Genomic DNA, 18,355 nt, shown 5'->3' with positions numbered 1-18,355 from the left:
TAGTTTTAGGACTTACAAACAACCGTTATGTGGACAAAAGTATTATACTCTCTTAGCAACTTTTGTTGCGAGAGTATAAAAAGGGTAAATTGAAAGTTCTAACAAGCAATGTCATAATTTTCAATTACATCCATATGAACCAAAAAAAAAAAAAATATTTCCTAACCACTACCAAACTTCAGATTTTGAAAAAAAAGGAATATTATGGACAAGTTAACATAAAACCGTCTAATTGGTGTATCCAACATATTTTTCTAACATACTATACATTCTCAAAAAGAATTTAAATCGAGCAAATGTGAAGTAAATATAATTTATCGGTTCCAAAACGAGCGGATCTTTATACAAGCAGTGACCGGATGAGAAGAAGAATTATGCAATTTTAACTCGCCATTGTTTTAAGGAATTATGGATTAATGATTAATATTCCATGCCGTTACTTCAACAAATTATCATATTATATTTATACCCTGAACAGGGTATATTAAGTTTGTCACGAAGTTTGTAACACCCAGAAGGAAGCGTCGGAGGCCCTATAAAGTATATATATAAATGATCAGTAGGTTGAACTGAGTCGATTTAGCTATGTCCGTCTGTCTGTCCGTCCGTCCGTCTGTCTGTATATATACAAACTGGTCCTTCAGTTTTTAAGATATCGTTTTGAAATTTTGCAGGTGTTATTTTCTCTTCAAGCTGTCATACAAACTGAACGATCGGAATCAATGGCTTGTATGGAAAACTTCCGCATTTTACTACATATCTTCACGAAATTTGGTGTGAGTTATTGTTCATAGAAATAATTTAATCTCCGAAAAAATTGTTCAGATCGGTTCACTATAGCATATAGCTGCCATACAAACCGAACGATCGGAATCAATGGCTTGAATGGAAAATTTTCGCATTTGACGTGATATCTTCACGAAATTTGACATGGATTACTGCTTAAGGTAATAATATAATCGGTTGACTATATAACCTTAATGTTTCTAGCAAACAACCCGGCTAAACAGAATTAGTAAAATGTTTTCTTTTTTTACTTACTTTTTCTTACTTCTTTAGATTTGCTTAAACACATAGTTACTAAAAGAAATGCACCTGTGGAGGGTATATTAGCTTCGGCACAGCCGTAGTTAACGTTTTTTCTTGTTTTGTTGGCAAACAATCTCTATGAGTCTTTTTTTTCCAAAGACAAAACTTTGCATTTCTATGGGTTTGTTTGTTCTAGTTCTTTAAACTAAAATATTTTATAGATGATCATTCTTCATCAAAACAATATCATCTCTGACATATCGCTTTTAAATTTAGTTTTGATAACAATCCTTTTATTCGATTCCGTTTCAAGATTTTAGTACATATAAAAGGAAGGCTTCTTTTAAATCCAACTTAGCAAGTTCTTTTATAAATATTCAGATAAATACAAACTTTATGAATCATAATCTAAAACAAGTAAGGAAGGGCTAAGTTCGGGTGTAACCGAACATTTTATACTTTCGCAATTTATTTATTTAATTTTATTAATACATATACATATGTATATGGTATACAGTCCATTGAAAGTTTCAAACCCCTAACATTATGTACATGGAAGCTAGGGGTAGTTACGACCCGATTTCATTCATTGCACGCATACATATTATTATAAGTAAAATATTCCCTCTGAATTTCTTAAAAATATCTGAGAGACTCACCTATACTTTCGTTAAAAAGTTTATTCGAAGCTCTGAGGTTCTCATATTCGATATATGAGGCCATGTATACTTATGGTCCGATTTTGGCGATTTTTTTTTTAGGAGCGATGCCACACTATAAATGTAATTGTACAAAGTTCTGTTCCGATATCTTCATTAGTGCTTACTTTATATGTATATCGTGAAGTAAACGATTCAGATCGTCTTCAAAGTTCTGGTATATAGGAAGTAGGCGTGGTTGTGAATCGAATTGGACTATTTTCACAACACATCATTGGGATGCAAGGGAAATATTACTTACCGAATTTCATTGAAATTGGTCGAGTAGTTTCGGAGATATGGTTTTTGACCCATAAGTGGGCGGAACCACGCCCATTTAAAATTTTGTATACTTTCATAGCTTAATTTATGGCTTAGTTATAGCTCTTTATGTTTTTTGAGTTATAGCTATTGTGTGGGCGTGGCAGTGGTCCGATTCCGCCCATCTTCGAACTTAACCTTATTATGGTGTCAAGAAACGCGTCATTAAAATATCTCAGTTTTTATTCAAGTTACAGCTTGAACGGACGGACGGACAGACAGATATCCGGATTTGAACTTTACTCGTAACCCTGATAATTTTGATATATATAACCTTATATCTAACTCGTTTAGTTTTAGGACTTACAAACAACCGTTAGGTGAACAAAACTATTATAATCTCTTTAGCAACTTTGTCGCGAGAGTATAAAAATAATACGGTTTTTTTAACAATATTAGGCTTTGGAGTCATTTAATCAGATTATTTTATAATCTTTGTACTCACCAATCTCTCAAACTAAAGCTAATATCACATAGTTCACACCAACCTCTTAAATTTAAATTTATTAAAAGATTCCTGTTGATATTAAAACATGATATGATGTGCTATTGTAAATAAATTTGTATATATGTATGTATGTCAATATGTAATCCTTGTGTTTATCACGTGCTCGTTTACCACTTTTATCACTCCTTCTCTATTCCTCTCTCCTTTCCTTTCCTCTATACTTTACCCTCTTCCCCACAAATCACACCTATCAGCTGCTCAATGAACGACCTTGCGATCTTGTCAATGCCACCTTCTCAGCAAATCGTACAAATCGCCCCCCTTCCCCGAAAAAAAGCAAAAACAAAACAACCATAAATCGAATCGTATTTGAATTTCAATGCATTGCTTTACTTTTTATTATTTAAATACTTTGTTTGGCCCCAATGCCGCACACTCACTTACTATGCGCAAGTTATTCATTCATTCAAACTTAAATTGTTCGTCGAGATGTCGTCACACAGATACACACACCTGCAATTGTATTTATGAGTGTATATATATGTGCGCGCTAGCTATTTGGTTCGGTCGGTTGTTGGTGGATTTTAATAAAATCCCATCAACGAAATGGAAAAGGCGACCGACGCACGGACAACAGCAAGGAAAACGAAAGAAAATTATTTCAAATCATCAAAATAAGAACGGAAAAAGCTAAGGGAACCGAACAACAATTGTTGCCATTGTTGTTGCATGCGCATAGCAAGCTTCTTCTAGCTCTTACTTTTTATGTTTTTTTTGCTATACTCGTGCACTGGCATTACGAGATTGTGCGCTCGAATCGATGCCAGCTCTTGTGTCGTTGCCGCTACAACGAGTAGAGCTGGTGCTTCGCTTAATGCCCGTGTTTTCCTATATTCCTGCCGCTGATGTTGCTGCTACTAGTGCTTTTCCCGTGGACGGACCATGGTAACTTCATGTGAACATCAGAATTCTAAATTACGCTGTCGACGTAATGGCATTTGTTGCTATTGCTGTTGTTGTTTCAGTTGTTGCTGTTGCAGTACTTGCTCGTTGGTGTTTTCCCATTCCAATGTGGAATTTTCGTGTCAGATATGCGGCCATTGCGCTGTGACTTCGAGGTTTCGTCCATAGCACTGGCGAGCCATGGCAACAGAGACACGGCCAAGCCGGCGAAGCATACCAACACTACCGACTTTTAATAGTTGCCAAGTGCTAGTAACAGCTTAGCAGTCAGTCAGTTTCGTCGGTCCGTCCGTTTGTCGGTTGCTCGAGTTGGCGTTGGTTGTCAGGCAAAGGAAACAGCTACCAAGCAACTGAACAACTCGATAACGAAGCATTTCTACCTTCTTTCGATCGATGAAATTTTCTATTTTCCTCTTTGTATTTTGCTTTTTTTGTGTCGCTTTGGCATAAAATATTGTGCAGTTTTGTTTACCGACAACTAAAACTCTAGTTCGGAGGGTAATGTCAGCGCTAAAGTGCTGGTATTTTGGCGCTGGTGATGGTGAGAAGACATCGCACAACGACCTTTTTCATATAATCTAAAGACGGGAGCCGAGAACAAGCGCACTAAGAATAAGTATTGTGAAACAGTGCTCGATTGAGAGGAAATTATTTATAAAATTTTAGTAGTTCTCATAGCTACAATATCGGCTGCGTATCAGGTGGAACCCAGTTCTTACTTACAGATCCAATTTTGTTATTCGTTGATTTCGTATGGTACAATTCGCTGTTCCGAGGACTTCGTTCTTCTAAAGAATATATACTACATATATTGAAAAACCTCTCAACTCGAGTAGAATGGGGGAAGTCTCTGAAACTCATAAAGCTCACGATCAGCATTTGGTACGACCTGAAATCATATGCTGCATTACCATGGTATCATGAAGTTGCATTACTTTTGGTCCAACCATATCAATCAAATAAAAGTTAAACGTTTTAAAATGGAACCGATAAATTTAACCAGATCTTGCATTTGACTTTTGAGGCTGTTCTTAAAGGACTTAATTGGGCTAAGTGTCAAATCAATCTGATGGTCTAAAAAATATGAAATAAAGTTATTTATTTTTGTTTCTACTTTTTGTCCTACTATTAAAAATAAATATTTTCTTAATAAATGACGTCTTTCCCTAAAATCACCCACTGTCCATATTATTTGAGTGAGTTCCAGCTTCAGCCACTCCACTCCATCACAACACACCGCTTAATATTCTACTGCACCGTAAGTGTTGCAAACACACCAAACCAACGCCACCAACGACTAGGCGACGGACAGACAAAACGACAGACGTCTGAAAATAGAAGAACACAACGAAAACAAAATTCTATATGAAAATACTTCACTTCGCCTGCCACACCGTGTGTCTCGAGCACTTCAACGTCGCCACCGTACGATGCGACCCATTCGCGCAGCTGCTCCATCCAGTCAACCAGCCAACGAGCCAACCGACCGACCATCTCGTCAGTCAGTCAGCACATTCGCCTGAGAAGTATGCCTTGTCGTTTCCATGTCGAGCTAGTCTGTGCCATGCTTAGTTCAAATTCTACTTTGACTGTAGCACACCGACAGCAATACGTTGGCATTGAGACAATAGCAGCTCCGTGTACTCTAGCACTGGGCACCATCATCCGCTTTAGTCATCGTCGACGTTGCCACTGCGCTAGTGCTAATGCTGTCGCTGTTGTTGGTGCTGTTGGTGTTGCTGTTAGTGGTGCCGGTGCCGGTATGCTGACTGGCTGGCTCCATAAAATGTATTTTCGTAGCAATCAGTATAGCAGAATGGTATTTCCTTTATCACATAAAATGGGGAATATTTCAGACCAAGCACTGAGCTGACTTGTATGTTCCAACGTCCGTTCTTTCATGGGTTCTTGCCTTTATTCGCTAACACTCACATACACATACATATATGTATGGATGTGTAGATTCTGACAATCAACTCACTTTACGGTTCTTATTCGTCTTGACATTTGCGCTTTGCTGTAGTGACACAGTGGTTTGAAGACACCCATTTCGGGGAAATGCAGTTGATTTGTTGGGTAAAGAGTGCCCAAACTGCGACTAAATTAATGAATTACATAGATCTTAGTAAAAATGTATATTCTGCAAGATTATACCGTCGCAAACTTTCTTTAAGCTCCTAAATCTCTCAAAAATTATTAGCTTTCCATTTTCTAGTTTTGTGTATATTATTTTCTATCAATAATAAGTATCTTACCGACATATCGAGCACTTTTAACGATTCAGTTATAAGAAATGAGCTCAGAGCACTCGTACCTTGAAGCACTAGTTAGTGCTTTGACTATTCATCCATGCAAGTTTCGACAGAATGGTTTTAATTAATGAACTCCATTCCGCCAATAATAAAATCTGAATGAATATCTTTTCCTTTCCTTATTATTTGTTCAATTTACTGTTCAAGAAACCTTTCAATTCTACCGCCACTTCTGCTTTTGGGGTTCTTTAATAATTTTTAGTCCGCTGATGACTTTTAACTTTGCAGAATGATCGAAAACATATCTTTCGGCCTGATTTCTCTATGACTTGCCTTTATATATTCTCTACGATTTAATAAATCTTAAACGATACAGTTTTTTCTGGTTTTAAATGTAAAGAAATTCTCGGAAGATACCTTTCTAATCTTGGTAGTTTGAAAAGTTTTTTTGTTCTTATTATTTTTATCAATAAAGAATTGGAATAAATTCTAGTATTCATACCAACATCTCAACTTAACACCTCTCCGAAGTTCATCTGATAGCTACTAACTCATAAATTCATCGAGATGTGAACACTGTATTCTTAAGCAAGTTCTCTTTTATTTTGTTTGCACAAAATACGTAAAAAAGCAGAAATAACCAAAAAAAAGAATCTCAACTTTACTGCTATAACTTTAATGCGCCTTTACTGTCGGCTGCTAGCAGTTTGTGGTGCTGCTTGGCTGATTGCCTGCCTGGCTGCTAGCTAGCCTGCCAGTCTTGCTGAGTGTTGAACTGGCCGGACTGGCTGGCGCATACGGATGGCTGATTGCTTGCCAGCTTGATGGCCACTGCAGTGGGATGGGTCGTGTGGCCCGAATTGGACTGGACCGAACAAAACTGTAAGCCTCAAGTGCCAGTACGTTCGCTTCGTTGATGTTGTGTTGCAATAGCACAGTGGGCACATCAATTGTGAATTCTGCTTAAACTATTGACCTCATTTAGCGAAACATTAAATCGGTGTCTACCGTTGCAAAATGATATTTGACTCTTTATAGACGCTTTTTGGCATGAGACTTTGAAAAACCATTTTACAATTTGGATCTGGCTGAAATCTATGAATCTATGTTGATATCCACTATCTCATATTTTATAGAATTAGGGCCTGGCTGAAACTGAAATTACAATACAAGGTTCACCTAGAAGATGTCTCTATTTCGATTATTTTTCTAGACTTAAAATTTTAGTGCAGCATTGAAGCACCAACGCCCAAAAAACTCACTCTAAAGAAATTAACTTTTCTTTCCAATGATGGTTTAGCTGGAGTCTTCAGACGGAACATATGCAACTTAACTTTAGTTGAAGATCGACAGACGCTTTCAAAGTTTATAACCTCCTTCCGTCGTAAGTCAATTGACGATGTAGTATTTACGAAAGTAGGCTCCGAATCCTGCTTACTTTGAAGAACTGGTTAGATGGGTTGGTTGAGTCTAAAATTAACACTCGGTGGTTTGTGTATGGATTCAAAATCAATAACTCGAGATCGACGAGGATCAGACTGTCGAATACTGACAGTTATTAGAAGTGTTTCTGATTTCTTCGATAAACAGTGGACGATGCCCATAGTACATATCTACATATGTATTTTCGGTTCTTCATACATTCGCTCGTTTACTGGTGTACTATAACTGCTGTTGATATTTACCATTGGCGATGGTGTTGTTGTTGTTTTTTGCTGTCATTAATTCAACATTGCTGCTATAGCTGCTTTTATTACACATTTCTGCTTGTTGTTTTGTGCATACATATGTATGTATATACATACAATACATACACATCTATATTTATATCGGTGAATATATGCATTTGTTTGGTGCTCGGTGTTCGGTGCTTTGGGTCGGCACTGTCGTTGCCATAGCATGCTTCACCTTCAACGCTATGTACCATCACCCGCCGGCACGCTTACTCCGCCCTGAAGTCCACACCGCACCCTTATCGCTATTTCAGCGCATTCGCTCATTGCTTGCCCAGCCAGTTAAGCAAGCACAGACATCGAGTCAGTCAGCCAGCTAACGATGGCGCACACCATTCAACTCAGCTGCAACTCAAGTCAGCTTGGTTCATTTTGCTGGTTGGTCGTTGTCGGTCGTTGTGATGTGGCCCGGTTCGGTACGGAGCGGCTTGGTTCATAGCGCGGCGATGAGACGCACATTTTGCTAGTGCGGAGTTTCTTGGTTTCCTTCTCGTCCGTCGTCGTCGTACTTATAGATGGTACAGTGGTAGTTGCTTGTCGTAATTTCAGCTCAACTTTTTTGTTGTTTTCTTTTTTCTTTGTTTGTTGCTGGTTTCATTTTATGAATATACACACGATATGTATGTCTGTATGTATGCGGAATGCTTTACTTTTTGTTTGACGTTCATCGGTTAGCAGTTGAATTTCGAAATATACTTTAGGCTGCGAAGAGCCAGTCACAAAGCACCACTTTAAAAAATGCTTAAGTTGACTTTGAATAACTTTGAAATTTTCATATAGCAAATATTATGGTTACTGTTCTTATTGGCAGTTCGTGGGAAATAAAAACTTTTAGATTAGATCATAAGGAAAAAAATATGGAACTTTCACTATCTTGACCAACAAAACTTGAATTTCGGAAAACCTGGATTTATTTGGAGTCCTGTTTCAAGTCCTATAAATAACATTATACCCCAAAAAGTATTACTTTTTATGACCATTATTTCACTCAAATATCTGCTTCATTCCAACTGCACTGAGGTTTATACCGAAATTTCGAGATATTTAATTTTGAGATAAGATTTTCCGTTTCATTTCATATCAGTATATGTATGTGGTGTACTTCTTGATATGAACAAACTTCTGTCAAGGTTCAGTGGAATTTTTTATTTATTGAAGCATTTGAGCTACGCTCTTCGTTTGTCACTTGATCCTATCAAGAAGACTTTTAGCTTTGTTTGGAATCACCGTGATCCCCATCGGGAATCTGCACCGGAACGTAACCTAGTTGCTAAAAGCTATCCAAGTCGAATTCTATTGGAGTTACGAAGGGACGGTCATACATACTGCCTGTCATAAATGTTTTCAAAATCAACCATGTTTAGTTAAACAATTTTCAACTTCAACTACTGCTTTAGGAAACTTTTGAAACCAAGACCGACAACAAAAACTTTGCCAGTGCTCAGAGGTGGAGCTGTTGCCGGTGTGGCTGCTTGTCGGCAAGGGCGGTTAAGTCGTTGTGAGTTTCACTTTGGCGCGCGTGGTACACAACATCACGGCAACGCTACTACCTGCCACTCATAAAAACGTAAGAAAGAAGTAAACTCATACATACCAACAGCTATACAACTGTGGACTTGTATTTACGTAGTCACATATTCGTTTGCTCTCGGCCGTGTCTTCTCGTTGGTGGAATCGCTTTTTCGCTGCTGGAACGTCCTCGAACGAAACTCAAACTCGGCGTATACAAAGCACCGGCGGCAACAATAACAAACAAGCTATCGAGCAATAACGATGGCTCCGGCAAACAACAGTAATAGCAAAAGCAACACCAACCATCCAACCAACCGACTGCGACCATGACGGCGATGGTAACAGCCAGCCATAATCGATGCCAGCCGCACTGAGTGGAAGCCAGAGCAACAGCACTCGACAACGGCGTTTGGAATAGTGTTGTGCTGTGATGTTCAGTGTTTGTTACCATAAGCCTGACTGGTTTGTTGTTGGCGCAAATGCTTGCTTCGTTAGCACCGTAATGCCGTGTGACTGGGACTGGGTTGGCTGATGGAAGTGGCTTGGCTGATGTGAAACGGCAATGTGCGCACTTTGGTGTATGTCTACAGTGGTTTCGTGGCTGATAAAGTTCTAATAAATGTCACAATCATTTTAGACTTTTGAGCACTTCTTGTGATCGTCGGGGTATTCCATACCTGAACCTTGTTACTTTAGTTTAGGTGTTGGACTGAGACCCGCTTTGGTTATCACGGATATTCCTCTTGGATAGCAGAAACATTGTACTTTGTGTTGTGTAGAATCATCGTTTTGCGTATCTAGGAAATTCGATGAAACTGTTAAGAATAAGAACCTAAATATTCAGTCACTTCGGCTCTAATACGATTTTCAAATGCTTGGACGAGATTATTTTGTATTTTAGACTAGATTTCGAAAGTAATTACTTAACCGAGTTCCCCAACGATTTGTAATCACAAGGAGTGACGGCTCTTTTGATGTTTTTAGACATCCCTCAAACTCCATTACTTCATTTCTAATGGACCGGAGCTGTGGCATTTGTTTCTTCTCAAGAGCAGATAATAGATTCTGAATCGGTCCACTGTACACGGACTGCAGAGAAGTTACACATACATATATTCCAGTATATGCATACATACTATAGGTATAATCAACAGCTTAACGAACAAAGAGCAACAATAACAATGCAAAAATAATAATAACAAAAACAACAATAAATTAATGGGCACATCAACAACGGCATCACCTTCGCCAACACCAACAAACGGCTGTTGGCTGTTGGCTGATACGCGTACAGAGGTACGAACCAAGCAACACTAGACTCAGTCTACCGAGTCTCAGCTGCCGCCATTTGTTGTGCCATGCATTGATGGTGCAAAAACAAAATTATAAAAAAAAAGAAAAATATGGCAATATTGATGGAGAAACCAAATTGTATAAATGCGTAGGAAAAAAGGCAAAGAGAAATGTGTTACAAGATTGAAAAGGCTTGCGTTAGCTTTGATTGCGTTTGCGTTTATCCCGTGGATGGTGGACTGGCTGTTGGTCGGTCGAGTCGCTTGGACCGATTGTATGATGACGACACTCAGCATCATCGGAATTTTTCAAGCATGAAAAATACTTTTTTTTTTGTACAGAACTCACCCACTATCGTTGAGCGGTACACGTGCATTTGGATTAGCCGTGCGCCATATCGCCTCTGAATGCCTCTCTTCATGAGAACGGTGAACGGAAAACTAACAGCCGCTTCTCAACGCTCTTATACGCCACCTTCTTAACACTAAACACCTAGTGCCGTGATAAGCTTCGCTTCGGGCATTTGCTTAGTGAGCGTACTGTTTGCTCATTAAGCCGCCTTTCCGCCCAACAATCCAGCCAAAGTTCCAATAACTGTATCATACTACTGTCGACCATTAGACATTGTCTAGGCTTTCATTTGACGTGCTATGAACTCCTAAATATTATGTGGAAGCAATAGAGAAAACAAGCAACAGTCCACAAGCTATACTTTCTTTTTTTGGTGTTCTGGCTTGCCGCTTTCTTCGCCAGTTTTCTGGATCTCTATTTGGCTCGCGCACCACAGCTGCAACGGCAATAATTCTTCTTCTGCTCTTATGACTCCGTCTGCTTCGTGAGTTGGCTAAACTCATTCTTAAGCACACATTCGTACTGTTCTCAACTCAACGTCGGCGCCAACGGCAGTTATTTTTCCACTCGGCACTCAAAGCTTTGATGTTCATCAACCTCCCGCTTGCACCCAAACGATCTGCAGAATGTTCGTTTGGTTGGCTGATCGCTCAGCTGTCGTTTGTTTGTTTCGTTGCACATCTGACAGATTTGCTTCGAGGTGTTGCTACTTCTTTTGTTCTAGAAAAGAGCTTCAGCTTCAGTTGAGATGATGAAATTGAAAAGGGGTCATCTGGCACGTGTGCTCAGAATTCTTACATGTACATATCAAAGCTCATTTATTCATCTAACCGTCCGTCTGTGATCATGATCACTCAAGTCCACGCTGCCGATACTTGAATGAAATATTTAAGGAGCCAGCATAACTAATACTTATATACATATGTAAGTGAGCTTCGGAAGACGTGTAAACATTTATTTGACGAACAACAAATGATGATACATAAAGGCTGTCTTTAACACTAAGGCACCGATCCAACTCCGCCTTTCTTTAATGTTCTTATATATAATTTATAATGTGAAGATAATAAAATGAAGTTCATATAATTTAGAGTCTGAGATATTGAGTTTCAATACTTAAGAAGGCTTCTCTGCTTCGATTGGTCCTTAGAAAAGTTTCTCCTCTCTCCATTAATATGATAATATCAAAATAATATGTACATACATATATATGTATACTGATATAATGATCTTGATTTAATCTGATCTCTTATGAAACTGCTGTTCGGTAAAAAATATCTTTTGACTTTATATACATAGCTTCGAAATAATTTTTTAATAGCCGTCTTCGATTCGTCAATTTTCTGCTCGCTATCTTTACGCGCTGTTCTCTTGTTAAAAAATGTAATGTATGTATTAAAGTACAACCAAAATGCTACCCGTCTGTTTTCTCGGATAGCATAATATATAGTTAACTAGCAGATCCGGCCACACGTTTTTGTGGCTAAGGTATATGTACATTAAATTAAGTTGGTCCAATCTTGGCTTCGGCAACGATATTGATTACTCGATGTTGATTTATGTAACGCAGCATGATGACAACTCACACTACTTTTAATTGCAAAGTGAGTGGTGATAGTACAGGCAATTTTAAATAGTTTGGGATAATTGACTACGTCATCCTGGTTGGTAGCTGTGTCAACTCTCCTGGACCGAAATTCTAAATTGTCGCATTAAGATCATCGATATCTTTGATTTTTTACCACCAATATAGGTCATTCAATCAGTCATTTATGGTTATCATATTGAGGTTTCATGTCAGGAAAACTTCTCTTTCAAGTCAATGAAGTGACAGAAATTTGTTGGAAATGCTATTAATCCATCGAGGTGTCAACTGCGACCCTACCATTTTCAACTGCTTCTACAATCGCAATTTGATATTGTTGCAAAAACACTCATATGTTAGTTGTTAATTGGCGATACTTTATGTGTCGCCACAAATTAAATGACTTTAGGCATGCGATTAGCCCGTCAGTAACAGTTGATCCAGGAATAATTGGAAGAGTCTGGCGTAAATCACCTGTTAACAGAATCCTGGCTCCACCACAAACGTTTATCGACAATCAAGATCTTTTAAAGTCCTGTGCAGTACTTCCAGCGACTTCTTGAATATTTGGAAAATCTTCGTTATAGCACTATTTTTGGCGATTTTGCCGACTGGTGTTTCGTTCATTTGCAATTTAGGAGTAATTTCAAGGCCGAATGTGCCGTTTGTTTGCCTACTAACAGGTGCCAAGTTGCCCCTATTTCCGTTAATCTTGGTGGTGAAAATGAGTGAAATTGGTTCTGGAATTACATCAGCCCTCATATACTATATATGATGATTTTCTATGGGACTTTAAGCCGAATATATAGGTCATATTGTGTGTTATCTTAATAAAATTACATCAATAAATTGCGAGAGTATAAAATGTTCGGTTGGACCCGAACTTAGCCTTTCCTTAATTGTTCCAAATTGTTTTGGGCTATCGACACAACCTTATACAATTGAACAATAACAAAAATATTTTAACAAAGCAACAATGATAACCTTCAAAATATTATTTTTTTGTTTTCGCTTTTCACATTTTTCTTGTCAACTCGAATTAAATTCTCTTATTATTATCTTCCTCGCAATTTTTCCATATTTACTCACTTTCTAACCTTTTCCTGGTTTTCCGCGAATATTTCAAGACTAAAATTAGCCAGGTCGGTTTGGCCGTTCTGGTTTTTTTGCGGCACAAACGAACAACAATTAATTTTTATATTTTATTATTATCAAGCGACAATTTTTTTTAATTCCGCACACGACCATTCATTAGGGAGCCGACCGCGCGAGTGATCTTAACCCCCCTCCCGTACCCCCGTGCCCGAGTGACGCCTACAACTCTACAACGCATAGTTAGCCGCCAAGCGGCTTTTCCAAATTTTTAACTCGTGATATCTTTTGAATGGAATGTCAGAATCTAATAATTCAAAAAGTTATATAAAGGTTTTGAAGCGATCTTAAATAATAAATCATTTATTTCGATGAGGATTAATACTAAGGTACAAATAAAGAGCCTTTTCAAGTAGTGGAATTTTAATTAATTTTTTTTATATAAAATCGTTTATTGTGACAAAACTATAATAGTTAGAGATATGATGTCGCGACGTTTTTTGTAGATAATGATAAGGTACTACAAAATTGTAGTACATCACTTTGTTATATCTTCAATCGTTTTCGCAGCATTCGCGATTAAAGAAAGTTTTTTGGTATTTTTTTACATTATCGGAGTTTTGGTAAGGAACCCTATTTTTTTTTTAAACTAAATATAGCCTATGTCACTGAGGGATAGTATAGCTTTCCAACGGTGAAAGAATTTTTTAAATCGGTTCAGTAGTTTCGGAGCCTATTCGAGACAAACAAACAAAAAAACAAACCTTTCCTCTTTACAATATTAGTAAAAATTACTCACTACCGCTTCACGAATCAGATACAGCTAATAACTCGATGTTCAAACGTAATGGCTTGTAAACGGTTGCCTTTATCTACTTATATCCCGCAGACTGACAGTATTTTCTATGTTAAAATATGTAGCTGATAATATTTGACCTACTAGTTTGCGATTTGGGGTATGCCGAACGATTTTAGGTCCACCTTATTAAGCTACGAGACGGCTATGAATGGCGTATTGTGCGCGCGTATTTACAGAATGTGCCCCCAGGCACGTATGCAAATCGCCATTGTGATGGAAATACATACCTATTTTGAGCGAGAGTGGTACTCTAAAAGCTCTGTGCGGCAATACGTGCATCGAAACGCCGATGTTTGTAAATATGTTCGTATAAGATGCTGTTGTAAAATTAGATTTGTGTAATATTTTATTTTAGCACTTGTAAATATAGATATTTTGTGGCTATTTTTATCAATTGAATATTTAATTCATAAAAATAGCTCTAAATAAGTGGAAGATATCAACACCTTATACATACATATGTACACTGTCGTATAACTTTTTTTGAGACACGATATCTTCATTTAAAGACAACCTACTTTTTAATGTTTTATTAAAATTGGCCTCCTTCATCCGTAAGCTCTCCTACCCTCTGGTGTAGGTTAATAACTCTGATTTCTGTCCTTTTTCGACCGATAATTATATAAATAGCTGTATAATCAGCGTCTTTCTTTCTGCTTTTTTTCGTCGCTTTTGAGAAGCCATGGCTTCAACAATATTGCTAAATCGATTAGAAGACCATCCATAATATTCTGTCAAGTCTTCCCTTTATTTTAAAATCTACAAAACTAACGGTTTTTATAATAATAAAATTTAGATCTTATTCAACCAGAGAAATGTATTTATCAGAAGCTATCTCTTAAACTCTGGTTGACTTTTTTAAACTGCACAAAAACCCGGTTATATGATTCAATAAGAGTAGTCCCAGTATCCATCTGAAGCAATCCTCTTTATGTCCAAATATTCGCATCAAATATGTTTCTCTTTCATTATCTATTTACCCAAAAGGTATTAACCACGATTTCGAGGCCTCCCAGAAATATATTCAATATAAAGGTTCTACATAAAGCCACAATCTAATTGCTCCCTTATATTTAATAAACATGCTGATTCGTCAATATGTTGGCACTTTTGATGATTCAACTGATTTCAGCACCTCACTGACCTACTTACACTCATTTTACATGATAGTCATTCATCAAAAATTAAAATATTTGTACACACACCTGCATATCATCGACCCAAACTGGCAGCCGGCGAAAAGCCGGGTCAAACTTTTTGGCGCTTAAATATTTTGTATTTTATACTACATACATACATACACTTCCTCACTATGCCGTTATGAAAAAAGCGTATGAATAGCAAACAAGAACGCGCAATGAAAACAATAATGAAATGGAAATTAAGGTCGGTAATTGCACCCAAAAATATCGAAGGAATAATGTGGAAAAGGCACACACATAACAAATCGCCGAGCAATGGATACAATATGCCCACTCGTACTCACTCGTATGCAGCTCTTACCATTTTCGGCACATTTAAATGGCCTTCGCATGGCAGCGAAAGCAATTATAATGAAATTTCAAGGCCACGCAACGTAACCCATTCGACATTTCTCCAATTTAGCACGCCACGGCCAACCCCGCTCATTCATATTGAAGGAACGCTGTGTGTGTAAAAATGTATATAAGAGTACCGTTATGTCAAAGAAACACCAGTGAATGCCTGGCTCTTATCACAGTCACATGACGCCGTGCCGCCAAACGCATGAAGTTGAAAATGAAACTAAAGGAGGAAAGTTGAAATTGGCTGCCCATTTATTTCACCAACAGCGATAAGAAAGCTCCGTGCCCAGACGAGCGTAATGTCGAGCGGCATATTCATACTCACATAATAACGGATGCCTATTAGTCCGACTGTGTGGAAACTGGTATCGTTAAGCTTCGCCTCCTCACGCTGCCGACAGTCGACCATATCCAGCCGCTCGTGATGCTGCGTCTTGCCTCCCTAACGGTATACGGAGCTTGTGCTCGAACTCGCGCTCGCAATCGGCATCAGCACCTCGATTCCACGCCGCATGCTTGGCTTTCCTGCTTCGCCTGCTTAACGGAATTCCTTTAATTTTTGAGAACTTTTACTTTTCTTTGACCTAAAAAACCGTTACGGTTGCATGTGTAGTGGCAGCAACGAAACTTGCGCCGAAGGAAAAAAGCAGGAGCTTTCAACATAAATGACGAAGGCAAATAGACTAACGTATAGAGGAAAAAATGCGAAGGGATCGTGTGATGCCGTTGAAGGGCGCGCCAAAATGTTGCACAGGGCGTGTTTGGTGATGGTGGTGAATATACATTTGCGCTTTTTCGCTCAGCCATGACCACAAAAAAGCGACAATGAAGCCAATGCCTTATACAGTGGGATTTTTGGCATCTCACATGAACTAATTTAAACCGCTCCAGATCTCACTTATCTAATGAATTTTTTTGTAATTTCAAAACGAATCAGTGAGCGTGGCACAGCCTACTTTTGAAAACTAATATCTCAGAAATCATTTGAGCAATTTCTGCAAAATTTGTCTTGGTCTAACGAAAGAAAAATCGAAATCGGTCCTTAACATAAAACGATTTGATACCAAAAATATGCTGAATTCGTCTATTTTTTTCATCCAGAGCTTATAAAAGAGTTCCTGCAATGGCTTAGCCTCATTTTTCTCAATTTAGGACCTCTTTCATATTTTCATCATTCCGAAAATCAAAAAATTCCGGGAAACAATTCACTAAGAATCAATGGAGGTTTGGGTATAAATTCAACAAGGAAACTAAAAGCCGAATTTGTATCAAGAAACATTAATGAAACCTGATCAACCATATATCCGTAACATACAGCGAAAAAATAGGTGGAGATTTTTTTTAGGTCCTGTAGTTTCAATTTGTTTTTATAAATTATTCTCGACCTTTCCTCGAAAGATATAAGCTAAAATCATGGTTTACACTATTTTTTTTTTTGGGTTTAAAAAATTTAAATATTTAATAAAAATAAAACTATATTTTCCCCCAATTCCTCATGCTTTTGATCCATGGTGCGTCTGTAAGAAATGGCGAACTTTTACTGCTACACGTGCAGCCTAGCTTCAACGCTGTTGGTGTTGGTTTGGTTGCGGTGGCAGCTGTAATGCCAGTTGAACGACGCGTTGAGACTTGAGCACAATTCCCAATGGGATGTAGCCACACACACACACACACACACTTACATATTCCCGTATAAATTCGCCTCAAGCACACTGGAGTGGCAAGCTGGAAAAGCTATTGTACAAAGGCACACATGCAGGTTCACACATACATATGTATATATGTATGAATAGAAAAGAATTATTTCTATTTAAGTTCTCGTGGAAATGAGTGTAGTGCCGAAAAACTGAACGGAAGCTGGTTGTGGAGCAGATGGCATAGCGCCGTCATTGCCCAAACAGCTTGTCCTCTACCCGAAAGCAGCATGCGAGGCACAAGCCGCCACAAGAAAAGAAACGTGGCTGCTTCACGGCTTGAATACTTGAATGCATTAATATATATAAATTGTCTGTGCTGGATATTTATATTTTGGAAACGGTGGCGGATTCAGTGCATTGAAATGTTGTACAAAGCTTAAAATATTTATTAATCTATTAATACAACTGGTACTAACTTCTATATGTTGCCAGTGCACTGATCTTGTATGGGAAGAACTTTTAGGTCAGCTATAATCTTTTTCGAAAGATAAAACCATAAAAGTGAAATATAAACATCAAAAACTCAGCGCCCGAGAGCAATCATTTCATTTGCTGAACCGCTCCTGTGCCACTCTGGCTAATACGGAAGCTGGAGTGGGGTTTTCTAGGGCAAACTCAGGGATGATTGATGGCGAAAGCAAAGCGGCAACTCAGTACATGTCTATATAAATACATGCGGGTAAAATTCTAAGGAGAAAAGTGCAAAACACACATACAACAATGTAGAAAGAAGGGCCTGTCGATGCGTGTTCACAATTACATACACGCACGCAGAAAATAAATGTAAAGAGAAACAAAAATAGATTTCAAGGGTAAGAAATTGTGCGTAATACGCCAACATTTAAAACTTTTTTCCTTTTTTATTTATTGGGTGGGAGTGCGTGGAAAGCTGTGGAACTACATCCAAAATTATATTATATTTGTTTAACATTTCTAAGAAATTTTGCTTCTCGACAGTTAATATTAAATTCTGGAAAG

The sequence above is a fragment of the Zeugodacus cucurbitae genome, chromosome 2 (genome assembly GCF_028554725.1).
Source record: "Zeugodacus cucurbitae isolate PBARC_wt_2022May chromosome 2, idZeuCucr1.2, whole genome shotgun sequence".
Taxonomy (NCBI): Eukaryota; Metazoa; Arthropoda; class Insecta; order Diptera; family Tephritidae; genus Zeugodacus; species Zeugodacus cucurbitae.
Note: the sequence above shows the minus strand (reverse complement) of the source record.